The sequence below is a fragment of the Poecile atricapillus genome, chromosome 2 (assembly GCF_030490865.1).
Source record: "Poecile atricapillus isolate bPoeAtr1 chromosome 2, bPoeAtr1.hap1, whole genome shotgun sequence".
NCBI lineage: Eukaryota > Metazoa > Chordata > Aves > Passeriformes > Paridae > Poecile > Poecile atricapillus.
Genome location: NC_081250.1, coordinates 68,561,232 through 68,576,603, shown reverse-complemented (window position 1 = coordinate 68,576,603; position 15,372 = coordinate 68,561,232). Strand labels below are relative to the sequence as shown.

At 39.6% G+C, this 15,372-nt stretch overlaps 1 long non-coding RNA gene across 1 annotated transcript in view; it reads left to right on the top strand.

The window, feature by feature from the left end:
* The window catches only part of LOC131575895 (uncharacterized), a 157,605-nt gene extending 147,382 nt beyond the window's left edge, over positions 1-10,223 (top strand). The window contains exon 4 of the long non-coding RNA XR_009276880.1: positions 9,949-10,223. This is a non-coding gene — a long non-coding RNA (uncharacterized LOC131575895). The remainder of the gene's footprint in view (positions 1-9,948) is intronic.
* The last annotated feature ends 5,149 nt before the right edge of the window (positions 10,224-15,372 follow it).

Genomic DNA, 15,372 nt, shown 5'->3' with positions numbered 1-15,372 from the left:
ACGTACAATATTTTAGGGTTAAAAGTGCTCTCAAGATATTTGTCCCAAATTTCCCGTAGAAGGAAGCACCACAGCCTTACCTGGCAGCAGCATTGAAATAGTGTTGTTACTGTGCTGTTACACAGCTGCCTTTTCTATGTCCCCATCAGAACTGATCTCCAAACCTGCCTGCCTGCATGCCTGCCTGCCAGGCATTCCCCCCTGGAAGATGATGGTACCTTCATGCTGGCGCTTACCTGGAGAAGCTCATTCTAATTTTCTGCTTATCTGCCAGAGCAGTGTGATCAGACACGCCATTTGAAAGGTGTATTGGGGTTTCTAAGCCTCATGAAACAAGGCAGAGGTTAACCCAGGCAACCATCAGGCTGTAGTTGAAAATTGGCCTGCCTTCAGAGGATAAAAGAGCAGTGGGAGGGTCTCTTTAGGCAAACACAGCTATCTAGTGAATTGCTAAAAAAAAAAAAACAACAAAAAAAAACCAAAAAAACAACACCTTGATCTTCAGGATGCAGAAAGAGGGAGCTTTCTGAACTTGGAGAAGGTTGGTAAACAGGAGCTTGACAGCCAAACTTTGGTGCCCCCCACATCGAGGGAATGGGGACTGTATTGCATGGATGCATTCCAGTTGGAGGAGGGCTTTGCTATGCAGAGATGCTCTCGGGTCAGGTGAAGACAGCAGGATTCTTGCAAACCAGATAGGTAAGTCACCTCCTCAGAGCTGGATTTCAAATGAAACATGGGCTGGTTCATTATTGCAGGGTGGAACCAGGAATTTTCATGGCTTTGATCAAAATCCTACAAAAGTAATGTTTGCGGAGATGGCTTGCTTTGAAGTTTTGTATTTGAATTTTGAGAGAATCCAAAATGCAAGCTAGAATAGGCTGAAATTTGTTTCAATAAAAACGTTTGGGGGAAAAAATAAATTAAAACCCAAACTCTGAACTCTCATGGAAATGAAGGTGTTTCTTAAATACTCTTTCAAGCTTGATGGAAAATGTACATCATGCTTGAAATCATCTTGGTAAAAAGGTGGTAACACTCTTAAAATGAAAAAATTGTAGTATTTTCACTGAAGAACAGACTGAGTTTTACACATTATGTTTTCCCTCTTTTCTTTTTCTGAATTATTTCAATTTCAGCATAAAAAATACAGTACAGACTCTCTTGTGATAATGCAGTGTTGTGAGAAGCAAGGTTGGGAATTTTCTCCCTGTTTTCCAGCAAAAGTCTTGTAAAAGATAAATAGGTTCTCTTTTATTCCCTGAACCTTCCTTTGGGAAAATCTTTCAACCTTCCAAACATTTTTTTCTTCCATAAAAACTCTTTTGAGCCAAAATTCTAACTTGATATCAATCTCTAATGCAAATGAAACATAAAATCACTTTGTACAAACACTGGTGATCAGAGACGGCTGACCTTAGCCCTACTCTGTTCCTTCTAGGGATTACTGTAACTGTGGTTATTGAGGAGGTAGGAGAAATATTTTAATGGAACTCCAGATGTGGTTTGCATCCGTGTGTGTGTGTACATGAAAATATTATATTTATGTGTGAATGTGTATATAGATAGGTACTATATATATATATATATATATATATATATATATATATATATTTGATTGCATCCTGTGAGATGAAAAGTTTACACATAGCTGAAGAACAGAGTCGCTATTTTAAGCTGTAAAATATTGGTTTGCTCCACTTTCATCTTGATAGACTTAATGTAACTTTTTTTGCCAAACTGAAGATAAACTTTTTGTCTTGCAGTCTTGTTCCAAAATAGAGAAATTACTTAAGTGCCTCACCCCTAAAAGGAACAGTATGTGATGAAACAGAATATGTCTGAACATATATTTAATTTTGCTGACAAATATCTTTTGAGTGACTGTACCTCAGCTTCTTTTCCAGTTCTTTATTTTTATGAGTTTTTTTTAAATACTGATCTTTCCACAAACTGGTGACACAATGACATTTCAAGATTGGAATTCATCAGAACATGTTTGATGAAATATATTTGACTAAAATATGCTGCTTCTTGGACTCCAAACCATTTTGCAGAGGTGCTGGTGTTGATGAATGGGGTGTTTTCTGGTTCCCAGGTTGAGGTCTCTGGTTATGTCTGACCTGAAAACTCGATCTCTCTAACTCAGAAATAGATGTTTCAACACAATTCCACACCCTTCCATTTTAAAAGTTTTTTTGTTTTGTTTTGTTTTTCATTTCAAGACCATACAAAAAAATTGGAAAACCTTCACAGTTTTGGAATGGACTTATTCCACTATCACTCAGCCAGCTCTGCTTGACACCGTCTCTCCCACAAATTACTTGTCCCAGGTTTCCAGAAACTGTATAGGCTACAGCTATAGGGTTTTCTTTTTCCCCAGAAGTCACCTGTCATCTCACTGTAGCTTGAGCTTCCACAGACTTCTTTTTTTCCACTGGGTCAGGCTGTGAGAGCAGACCATAAGCTCACACGCAGCCGGGGCTGTGACTCGGCTGGTTGGCTCTGGGTTGCTGTTCCATCAGTCCGGGCTGGTTTCAGCAGGGCAACCGCTGTGGGTACATTTTTTAATAGAAAACAAACAAACCAAAAAAAAAGTTTACAAATGTTTGTCTTCAAATTCCTGCACAAGGGTAACTTAATTGAGACCCACACCTGGTTGAACAGGGTTAGGCTGTGCCAAAGAAAGCCTCTGTGCCTGTTTCATTTGAAACCAATGGAGGGAAGATAGTTCGTTAAGTCTGCGGTTTCCAGAAATGCCTCTGATGTGGAGTTTAACTTCTTATGTTTTGAACTCTTGTTTTGTTAAATGAGTGCAATGTTAGTTGTACAGCCTGAATTTTAATGACCTGTTTCTCGGTTTAGAAGATGGAGTCACATTTTCAACCTTTGAGGCTGTGGTTGGAGATTAGGTAGATAAGTTAAAAGCCTGACCAACTCCTCTAATTAGGTTTTGGTTCTTGCAGTATACGCTGAACTTTACGGGTCATGTTTCCACACACTGAATTCTCAGTCCATTTCCCAACACACCTTGAACTTAAAGTGAAACTTGAAATTTCTTATCAGAAGTACTTTTTCTTTGGAGTTCCTGCAAGTCCTGGACTTCACTCACAGAATAATACTTTTTTTTTTTTTCTTTTCTCCTAAAATTAATACATCTTTTGAAACTGTGAATAGTTCTGAAAAGTATCTCTCATCTTAGTCAAAATAGTAACAGCAAATACTATGCTCTTCTTTGAAAAGCAGCAGACACTTCGATCACACCTCTTCCATAGAGGACCTTGTGTTGCCATTCTCAGAAATACACAAGGGGCAGATTTTCCAAGTGGTCATAACCCACCAACCGTATCAGGAATCAAAAGTAAATAGTGCTTGGAGAGGTGGCCTTTGGAGAATGGAGAACTGGCACCTGTCTGACAGGATTTGGGCTCCTGATCCCCCAGACCATTTGTGAAAATGGGACTCGGGATTACCCAAGAGCCATAGGACAATGACCTGTAGATCTTTGGGAGAAGCATCCCTGGGGATGGTCTGTGCAAATGGTTTGACATTGGTAGCTGTAAAATTTTGTCTGGCAGATTGTATGGGTTTTAGTCAGTTTAAGCTACCTCACGTGCATGCTCCACAGCTGGTGGGCAGGAATCAAAGAGGAGCTTATAGGGGATGTCACTGAGATGAATGCAGAACATTAAGGCAAAAACATCCAACTCCACCTTCTCCAAGTAGGAATTTATCATTGTGCCTAGCTGTTACAGTGGGTGGTCCCTGCACTACTAATATGATGTAGCTGTTAGAAAGGTATTTCCATCCCTCATCATTTTCTAGTGTTTACTTACCCTTGCTGTGACACTGCTATTGACTCTGAAGTTGTTATTATAACTAATAATTCAGTAATCCTGGTGATATATTGCAACAAATTGACCAACAATTACATAGGAAACAGTATTGTGGCAGTCACCAGGGACTGCCTGGCATCAGACAACTTTAATTAGAGCTGACTAATACCTTATCCAGCCTCCAGGGTGCAGAGGATTTTGAGTGCTAAATGCTAACGTTTCTATTAATTTATATGATCTGAGGAAATGTCAGTTTGCTAATTGTTCAAATAAAGGAGTCTTCTTTTGCAAAAATAGTGTAGTTTACAGAACAGAAAATTATTTCAGCTGCTGTTAGCTTTAGTTGAAACCACCAGCATCCTGAGTTGCTAAAATCTATCAGTTCTGTGGGGAGAAGAGGAAGTGCTTGCAGAGGTGTCTGGCTCCCCTACAGGCACTAAATTGAAATTTCTTCTTCCTGTATTTAGAAAATATTTTGAAATTCAAAATATAGGTGTAGCAATTTAAGCTGGTTATTCAAAGAACTATACACATGAACTGGAAAGGAAAACTACCCTTCCCCGCTCCAGCCTCTGCAAGAAAGACGTTTCCATTTTGGTGAAACATGTGGCACGTATCATTCTTTTTATAGGCTACTCGTAAGGGATCTTTAAATTACAAATTAGGAAAAGACAGTCCTTATATTCTGTGTCCAACCTCAAAATACATATACATTTGCTTTAAAAAACATGCAGTTTCCACAAGGCAAAATGACAGTTTGCAACAAACACCACAGGAGAGATCATCAGATACCTACCTGTCTGTCGTGTGGAGGGCTGCCATTCTAAGCATCCCTGTGCTTTCCACCACAGCCCCTCTAATACAGGCACTACCATAATCCCTGTCTTCCTCTTGAACTGCGTTCCCAAATGTAGGATTTTTTTCTGCTACAAAACCAGCCCCTCTGGGGTGGCTCCAGGCCAGTGGAAGAAATGCATTGAATTACATGCACAAACATAACCATGGAAAGTTAAAATGGGTTCAGCTTCTCCCATACCTTTCTTATCTTGCTTGTTTCCTAAGCTTTGGAACAGGAGCCTTGTTTAAACATAAGTTAGCATAACATCCTAATTTTAAATATGGACCTGTAGGCAGCAGTGTAACATAAGTGTTAATGCAATAACTTTGAATGCAGACCTTAGCTGAACCCTAAAGCCGTGGTGGTTCTGCAGTACAAATACAGTCATTCGGGGGTGATCCTTTGCTTGGATAAAATGCTTCCATTCAAAAGTAACGATAGTGTTTGAATTAATTAAGTTATAACTGAAGTTTTTCCATGATGCTATCTTAAAACAATAACCTAGCAGTGGTACCCACAGCCTAATCAGAATCAGGCTTTGTGGTTTTAGGTGATACACAAACACTTCTGTAGACCTGAGGTGAAAAATGCAGAGCATTTCTAAGGGAATTAAGAACCTCAAACTCACCTTCTGAAGTAATCTTGCTACTTAGGAGCAGCTTTTTCAAAGTGTTTATTGCCTCTTTTAACAGTAGCAAAGAGTAAATGATAAATATAGAGAGCTGCAAGTCATAGGCAGGGATTTCAGCAAGCCTGAGGTATCAGTGCACACATCTGCAGCTATTCAGACCTAGGTACTTCTAGAAACCTGAGCCTAGATACCTCCCTATCTTAAAAAAAATATGGGAATTAATACCACAAAGCCTAATCATGGACAGAGAAATGTGAGCCAGAATGCCTTTAGAAAACAATTTTCAAAGGTATATTTTCCCCTCAAATTGTAAATAGGCTGCCTGGGAGAGTTTATTACATGAGGTTAGTTACAGAAGTAACTTGACTCTAACAGGTATCTGTCTGTCTGCTTAGCTATGTTGTTTAGCAAACCATAGTTAGGCTCACAGATTGTTGGAAATTGTCTTTAGAGTTGCCCTGAAGCACCTGTCCTGTACCTGGGAAAGGAATGCACAAAGGAACAGAGCTAAAAGCAAATACTTACAATAGGTCTTTTTATGTTAAAAGAAATCATACCTCTTGTGTAGTATGCCTTCAAAATGTTAGAAGCATTTCTGTCTGAAGCAGTCCTGTGAAGGGAGCAGAAGGCAGAAGGAAAGCTCCTTAAAGGCTCAGGCTCGCTTGGAGCTTTCACTGGTAGAAATGGGTTTTGACTGCTGTCTTGAATAAACTAATTTAATGTTAATTGTGCTGGAAGGACATGTTGATGTTGTCTCGTGATCTTATCACTCACAGATACTTTTCTTAGTGTACCAGAGAGACAAGAAATCACAAGAAAGCATTAGAAGGAGGCAGCAAGGATTCTCCGTCCTGCAACAATTCTTCATCCACAGGAGCTTCTGGAAGTGCTGTTTTGTGTCTCCCCTCAGCTTCCCAGAACTGTCCTACAGTTCAGATTGTCATTAGCACAACTGAGTTGAGGTGAGATTTTAATTAATCCAGTGGAATCAGGAAGAGGACTTGAGCACAGCTACGGTGCAAGATACACTTGAGAGAATTTTTTACTGTGTCTGAACCAATCTTGAGTTAATCCTGAAGCTAATTTGACATCAAAAACACAGAGACTATTTGAAATCTTATCTGAATCAGACTGCCAGATCATTTGAGGCAAACATTAAATAAGATTGCTTCAATTACTCCAATCAGTCAATCTTGGTAACTAAGATTGAGTTCTTCATTTCAGAGGCTGATCAACTACTGTTAGATTCAGGTAATAAATGGGATAAATCAACTGGCATGTATTTCTTAGTGCTCTAGTTGGGCCTGGCAAGATATTCCCTCCACACTTGGACAACACCATGGCACAGACACAGCTTGGGTTCACAAGCCCAGAGCTACTGTCTCCAGCATACAAAGGGCTCAGAGTCAAGGTTTGAGTTTTGACCTACTGTCAGTTTAGACACAAAAAAATTCTCACCTTTCCAGGAGCACTGCCTTTTTTAACAGACATAGACCATTAGATAAAAAAATACTGTAACACTCTGTAAAAATTGAGTGGCCATAGGAGATGATCACTACAATATGAGATAATTATTAAAAAGGTTTCAGCTAAACCTATAGTACACTGAAGTTCTGGCTGAAATCCAGACAAAATCTGCTAATTTAAAAATGTACCTGTGTGTGAGGAGATTGGCTGTTCCATCTGCAGTGGTTTGTGTTAGAAGGTAGATAGCTCAGATATCAGCTCGTATGCACAGAATTTTGCAGATCTTTTTCCTAGCAGAGGTTTTTGGGGTTTTTTTTCCTTTTCACTTTTCATGATTGGTTTTGGCTTGCAGCTCCCATGGTTTAGGGTTCAGGCTGGGTAGCTGGAACTCAAAACTGGAAATGTGGGTCCAATTTTCTGGCCTCTGCTTTCCATTGCCCGCCTCAAGTAAGGTCCCTGGGTACATCCCTGCCTCTCTTCCCAGACTGTAAAATTACTATAAAAGGGTTTGCCTGCCTCAAAAATTAGTTGAAGTATCTGATCAACTGCACAGTGAAAAGGGCTTTTACTTTTCCTCCTGATTTTAAGTTGTTTAGGACATATAACTCATACCTATATCTTTAATTTTGGTCATTCATTTTCTTTTTTGGAGAAGGAAGAAAGTATAAAGTTGTAAAAAAAATTAAATAAATTGTTTGTTTCAGAAAAAAAAAAAAAATTTGTTCTGAATTACAGATTTTCAGCTTCCAAAAATACAAACTTGTGGTTCAAAACAGAACCAGGCATAGGTATCTTCTTTTCCCTTGCTATAAATGCAGCTATTTCTGTACCCAAATGGAGACTCAGAGTAAGGCCAACAGATTCCTCGGGCAGGGTCTGAATTCAGATAAAAGGCTGAGGCCCCAAGCCACCAAGTCACCTCCCATGTAAAGGAGGCCAGAGGAATCAATAACATATGTACTTTACAGCATGGCAGTAATAGTGGAATTTTGTAGTGGCTTTCAGTTATAGCCTTGAAATTGATTTCTTTACCTCCTGTGTATTAAATAAGCATAACACTTGCTGGGAGCAAACCAAGTGATGTGCATTAGATCCCAGTACATCAAACAAGCCCCAGTTTAATGCAGCCACCCATTTATTTTGGGTGCCTATGGTAAGCTACACAGATCAAATGTTCTTGCCTCTCTTTCCACATACACTTCACAAGTTCACAAGTCATAGCTTTAATATTATTAGCATATTACTATTTAAGAAAAAAAAAAGGCAAATTCTTTGGTAAATATAATAAACATCTGGTTGTGATTCGGGAAGAGATTGCTATTTGAAGTCATTCCGAGAGGTTGATAAAGCTTCTCCTAAAACTATCTACAAAATCCACTCCCTCTTTTGCCTCAAGGCCTAAAAATATATCTTTCCTTTCCCCTTTGATATCCTGACACTTGCTCTCAGGAAAGGTCTAGTAGGAAACAGTGCTTCAGATCCAAGGTAAAAGCTCTTATCTATTGCCTCAAACTACAGCTTTTACCTGCTTAACACCTGTAGTTTGATTGATAACACTTTACAAGATGCGATAAAGACCCTCAATGCCATTAGCAATATTCACACCCTGGCAATCTTTACTCAGTTATATGTTCTGTTATTACAGTAGTGGTTTCTATTTTCAACTGCAAGCCAATTTATCGGGGTGTGCAAACCTCGCTGAGGACACACAGTCCCAGCACTATTATGACCAAGCACATTCTTGTTTCATGATTAGATCTGTATGGAAATGAGGAGGCAGTGCTTGCAGTTGCTTTGTATTGTGAAGCAGCTGTAGACAAACCTGTTGCTGTGACAACGTGAGATAGCAATTGGGAGATATGGCACACAAGTTCAGCCTGAAAAAAAACTTCTTATTCCTGTCTGTGTCTTCTCAGATTTGACATACAGCCTGGTGAGATCCTACACGGGTTTCCACACCAACCTTCAGACACCTTGAGGAAATGACAGATATTCTAGCAAAAGCACAACCCTGTGCTTTGCTCTGCAGTTTTCTTAGTTCACCGCCCCAAATTTTGGAATGTCATGCTGGCTCAGAGATCCTGTTATTTCCCTGATCTAGCTTCTTGTGTGGTTACTCTTTGTTTTCCCAAAAAGAGTGTATGCTGCTCTGTAGTGGTGTAAATTAGTTTTCTCAGGTGCCAGGTAGAACATCAGAGATTCAAACTAATAAAAAGAAGCAAAGGAAAGAAAGGAAGGAAAATCAGAAAGCAAGATCATCTTAATGCCCCCTGGGGCTGTACAGTTGCAGCAGTGGGAAAAGAAAACTTCATCATGGTGGATCTGGGAGAGAGGGATAGGCCAGCCCCATAGGACATCCAGTTGAGGGCTTTCACTTTGACTGTTGACATTTAAGGGCAGTCTTGCCAGATGAGGCTTAATAGCATTGACACCTACCAGTCTGCAGGACAAGGCTAGGAAGGACCAGTTCCAGGTCCTCTGAGTGTGCCAGATTTGTCTATACTTTGGTCTTCTTCCAAGTCAATGCTGCTCTCTGTGCTTCCATAGTGTCAAATCCCACCCTGAGAAAAATATTTTCAACCACTGGGTTTTTTTGTAGAAGGACACATCACTCTGATCAGCCCCAGCACTAAGGTTGTTAAATAAACAAGTATTCCTCCTTATTCCAGGTAAAATGGCAGGTGCCAGCTTGCAGGAGTTCTGTCCATGGAAGAAGGCAGAGGTCTCCTTCCCATCACACTTTTGCATAACAAAAATAAAAAACTCTTCAGGGGACACAAAGACAGAAAATGTTTGTAAAGCTCTTCCTGATCACTCGTTCTGTAAGGAAGTGTTTTAAGGCTCTTTTTGGTGTGTGATATTTTTAAATAATAACATCAATGATCTTTGTAAATGACAGAAAGTGATGCCTTAAATACCTGTTCAAAAAGCAACTGTATTATGATCTCATCAGCAGGATAGTTGTGCTTTCTAATTGTTCACTTCCATTGCAGACAGTTGCTAATTAAAGATGTCATGTAGACCCACACAGGAAGGAAAGAATTTCACAAAATATCCTGTTTCCCACCCATCGGATGGGAATAGAGTGGGGGGAGAGAGAATGAATCAAAGGATGAGCACAAGAATATAAAGCTAAAGCGGCAATAGTGACAATAAGGGTTTGTTCTTTTCCACAGGAGCCTGTCCCAAGAAAGGATTCCTGATGGGATATTTCCTGTTCACATTACTGTCTTTCTCATGAGAATCCACTCTCAGACCCCATGCCTCCTTGTGGACTCTGACAGATGGTGGCATCCAACTGGACCCTGACTGAGCAAAGTAAGGAGGAGTCAGTGACATGAGACGATACTGGTGGTGCTGGAGTGTGAGGCACAATCCACAGCCAACACTCATGTTACAAGAACTGCAACAAGAAAAAAAAGTACTTATGTGATTGCTTGTGGCCACTCCAAATAAAAACAATCAAGAATGCAAAGAGGCTTCAAGAGCTTTATTCTGCTCTAACGCATGATAAATTATGCCTATGAGGCCCTGTTCTATGAAAAGATTTCTTGAGAAGTGTTAAGCATATCTGATGCTTATCAAGAATGCTTAGGAATAATCAAATATATTTGATACTCTGTACAACTGCCCTTGGAATAGATGTTCTGCCAGTGGCACTTTTGATCTAAATTCCTACTCCCATCTGTCCTGAGGATTTGAGAAAGCAATATTTACTAAGTAGATATGCTAAGGATGCTGTTCAGCTGTGCAATGGCATGCTGTGCCTATGTAGTGGCACCCTGCATCTCTTATTGAGAAATAAGAGATAATAACTGAACCCTTCCATTGGTGATTCAAGTATTCTGGGCCTAGAAATCTCTGTCATTAACTTGGTGCCTCCTGTAGGTGCCAGAAGAAACCTACCCAGACAACGCCTGACCTATAGAAAACATTGAAGATTATTTTTTTAAACTGTTGGTTGGCTTTGGTAAAAGGAATGAAAAAAAAAAAAACAAAAAAAACCAAAAGACAAAACCCAAAACAACCCATACTTATTAGCTAGGTATCTACCTCCAAGTTCCAGAAGTTCAGTAGACACCAATATGTGGACAATATAACTGGGGCATAAAACCACTGCAGAAATAACAGAGAAATTTGATAGGTCTGATATAAAACCTAAAATGGATTTCCCTATTCAACAGAATACTGCTTGTGCTACAGAAATAATCTAAAAGCCACTAAGAAAAAAAAATATTACTTTTTCCCCTAAAATAAAATTACCACTTTTTGAAAGTACTTTTATTCCTTGTAAGTTGGCAGAAACTTTAAAGAAAATTGATAAAAGAAGGGCAGTGCTGTCCTTTAGACTGAGGAGTCTGGAACTCTTGTCCAGGCATGGTGATACCTGCCTGGCTGAGTTTAGTCACTGAATCCTGTGGGTACCACATGAATAATAAATACAAAGCCAGAGTCCTGTTCTGACAGAGAGAACAGTCAGTGTTATTCTGGAAAAAGCCTGAGACACAGCCTTGGAATATTTACTGTGAAATTTAATGTATATTTGAATTCCTGCTTCTGTTAAGCTGATATTCTATTCCTCTACCTTCTATGAAGAGGTTGATGAATTACCAATCTTAGTTGATATCATTATTAGATAATTAGTGCAGATGGTGGAAAATTGTGAGAGGGTGGATTTTTGAAAATATCACCACATGTTTGGGTTTTCAGTTTTGTCCCAGGTGACACTGTCCAGAAAGCTGTGGTCCTCACAGGAATAAAGACTTGGCCATGCACTTCTACAGCATATAGGCATGAATTTTTTTATTTTTCTGGGTGGGGGCCTCTAGTAATCTGCTTGGAAGGAATTAGTAAGGTCTATAAAATAAAGACATTCTTTTGAATAAAATTGAAAATAATCAAAGGCAAAGTAGAACCCAAACTTTTACAATTTTCTGCGGACCTGTGGAATTCGATACACTCATTGCACTATAGCAACACAGTTTAGCTGGTTTAAATACATTCAAATGCTCTCTATTACATCTGAAAGAACAATCCCAGGAGAACTAAAATGGAAAGAGATTACTCAGTAATTCCTCTTCCAGGCTAACTCTCCTACCACTGTTGTTCAGGAATAGCTGTACACCCCGTCTGTGATAGCACCCACTGGAGACAAATCAGCATTGGCTGACATCAAAGGGGATATCATAAATTTCCTTTTCATATCTGTGAATTGCCCATCAAGATCATCTCAAAAGGGAAGAGAAGAGTGGTGAGAAGTGACAGCAGGCATTACTAAAGGGAAATCCAAGGGATTATATGCCCCACTGAAAAAAATCATACTGAAAAAAATCATACTGAAAAACTTATACTCTGTATTTGAGTATTTTCAGTTCCAAATCCTACTTGGGAAAGGTGGTTTAATTTGTGGTTTGTTTTTCTTTTTCCTTTTGACTAATTGTTACTTTTTACCTGAAATCACTGTTTATATCATTCAGTAGTTTATCATCAGGAACACCTGTGTGGGAACTGGAGGTGATAAGGAAATTTTCAGTATATCACTGTTTTCTGTTCGCAAGGTGTGAGCATGTATAGAAGTCCCTATCTGCCTCCTATTTAAGTAAGATAAGGGAATTATGAAGTGGGGTGTGTTCTACCCATGGTTAATTTGTAAAATCCCACCTGAAGAGATAACACTAGGAAGCTGTAAATTAAATGCAAAAACAATGTCTCAAAAATGTTCACTAAGGAATTTTAGCATTCATTTTTATTGAAGAGCAAATCTTATGTTATTTTCTTATTTCTATAAAACTTGTTAACGACCATGCCACAGAAAGGTATTCACTTACATTGTACTTGGGAATTGTGTTTGGGTAGCTTCTGGGTTTTATTCTGGACTAGTACTTGCAAGAATGTATGGTTGAATACAAATACAGGGAGAATCCTTCATATAATAGAGTGGTTTGGGAAAACGAATTTTGTGGGGTTGTGCTGAGCTAGTATGAGGGTTCATCTTTGTAACATCACTGCAAGTAGAGAGGAAAGAGGACTTGTCCTTTGAAAATACTCATTTAAAAACATCCTGAGCTGAGAATGACACAATGCATGAAGGATGGACTTTGTGGACAGCACTGGCCTCGGAATCAGGACGCCTGTCATGTGTTTTCACAACTTTTCCTTTCCCTCACAGATGAAAAGTGCCTAAATAATGCTGGATTCAGAAGCCTCAATACTTTCGTGGATTGGTTAATTTCCTTCTTATTTTTGAGTTCCCCGATAGAATACCAATGCCACTATGCTTCTCACTTCCTTTAGACTTAAAGCTTCTAAACTGTTCTTGCCCTGTGCATATTCCTGTGACAATGTAAGATTGATCTGACTCACTCAGACTGATGTAGTTGAGTACCTGTAGTTGATCCTTCACACATAGAGCTGAAAAGTATAGAAACACTGTTGTCTAACCCGAGGCATTCTCCTGCCTCCATGTTTAGTATGCAAATATGAAGTCTGGCTTTTCAATCTGTTGAATGCCTAAAGCATCTTACCTCTCTTTGAAGAGTTGATTTTGCTTATCTTTTTTGAAACTTCTCAAATACCTGCTTTTCTCCAGCATACAAGACAAGAATTCTCAATGGCATTATGCAGACCTCCTAGCGTGCTAGCCCATCACTAGGTGGGCTTGGAAAACCTTGCCAGTCTTGCTCTACATTGATCAAGATTCATCACTGTAACTACACAGAGACTATACAGAAGTCATGTTTCCCGTGACGTGAAACAACCAGGAAGCTTTTGTCTAGCCAAGAGATCTTGACTCTGCTTCGTTGATATGTAGAAAAAGCCCTGCCATCCTGCTGCTTTTTAGGGTTCTACTCACAGCTCCCTTTGTTTCCAATGTGACTCCCTGTCTTCTACTACCAGGACTGACGAGTCTCCCTGGGTGAGCTTAGCTCTCTCTGCCCATGCCAGGCAGCTCCATTGCTAGCAGCTGCTTTGCCACATGAAGGGACTTAAGTGTTGCTTCCATTGAACTGAAAAGACTGGACTTGGCAAGCTCCTTGGCTTAATGAGGTCTGCAAACTGTCTTTGACTCCCATGATGGCAATTGTTAGCACTTTTCAACACAGCAATCTTTATATAGGGTAAAGTATTCAAAAGTGCTTAAGTGAAGGTCAATAAGACCTAGCTATTAAAATAAATAAGTAAATAAGTAAATAAATAAATAAATAAACCCCAGACCCATAATTAACAGATGTTTGTGGTCCTGCAATAAGCAAAACTATTTTAACAGCCCTTTGGTAGAAACCAAATGCTGAAGAAACCCTTTGGATAAAAAGCAGCATGCCTGTGTAGCCTGATGGGAAGGGGTCCCTCACTGAGAATAAAGAAACCTCTGGGTTCAGGAAGCAGCTTACTACACAGACAAACCAAAACAGAACCAAAAGAAGAGTGCTTGGAAGAGCCTCCACCTGCAGAGCTGTACCTTGGGGGAGCATCTTGTCTGCAGCAGCATAACCTGCTGCTTTCAGGGCAGCTGGTTCAGGCAGTGACACCTCACCTCATTTCCCTGTGAGTTGCTTCCATGTCTGGGGAACCACAAAACAGGCAGCACAAAGAAAAGCTGCACAGCAGACTGGCTGTGTGGAAAGCCACAGCGTGGTGGCCCCCCTTAAGCTAAGGGATAGTAGGTGGGATCTCCAAGGAATGGAGATGGCAGCTTCAAAGATCTCAGGAAACCAAAGTATTTGTCTCTTGCATACTGGCTACTGAGTCAGAATAGGGAGAACACCATTTCTTCCTTTATGAAATTTAGCCTTTTAATTTCCTTTGCTTTTACTACGTGTGTCCAAAAACGAAGTGTTTCATTTTGGGGGTCAGACGGAGTTTTTCAGTGCATGTGAGGCTCTCCTCTTTTCATTTCGTGGAAAAAAAATTAAGAGCAGGGGGAGAAAGGAAAGTTGCCTCTGTTTAATGCAAGTTTCCGAAATATTTTTAATTCAGCAGTCACAGTGAAAATAAATGCAATTATTCACACAGGTCTACTCACTTTGCACACAGAAGCAGTGAGATAATTCACAACTAAATATATTTCATTTTAAAACATTAATTTATACAGTGAAGTAGCAATATTGAGCATAGGAATATGTGTTTTGGATTCAGGACCTGGGTTTGTGAGCATATATGATGGAAATCGAGAAAAAATCCCACTTAGATTTGAGTTCCTCCTCCTGGTAAAGCCTGCAGCTTTGTGCAGGCTGATTGTTACTTGCTTTAGTGGTAATAACCTGGTGTAGGCTGGAATAAAAGCTTTTCACAATAAACCTCAGATCTACTGATCTGACCAGCTTTGACCTAAGTATTAGATGGCTGAAGGCTGTGGAGGTATGGTGTAAAATGAGAGAATCATTTGCCTTTAGGTTGAGCAAATGAAACCCAATTTATGGCAACAAAAACTTCGGAGGCTAACTTGCTGTCTCATTTATCCTTCTAAACGTAAATGAAAATCACATGTAAAATTGTATTAATAAAACAACTGTCACTTTTGGTTATTTTAAGCCTGAACTCTGCCAAATGCAAATACAATAAATAATTTTAGAGAGAAAACTGGGTGAGCCAGCCCAAAA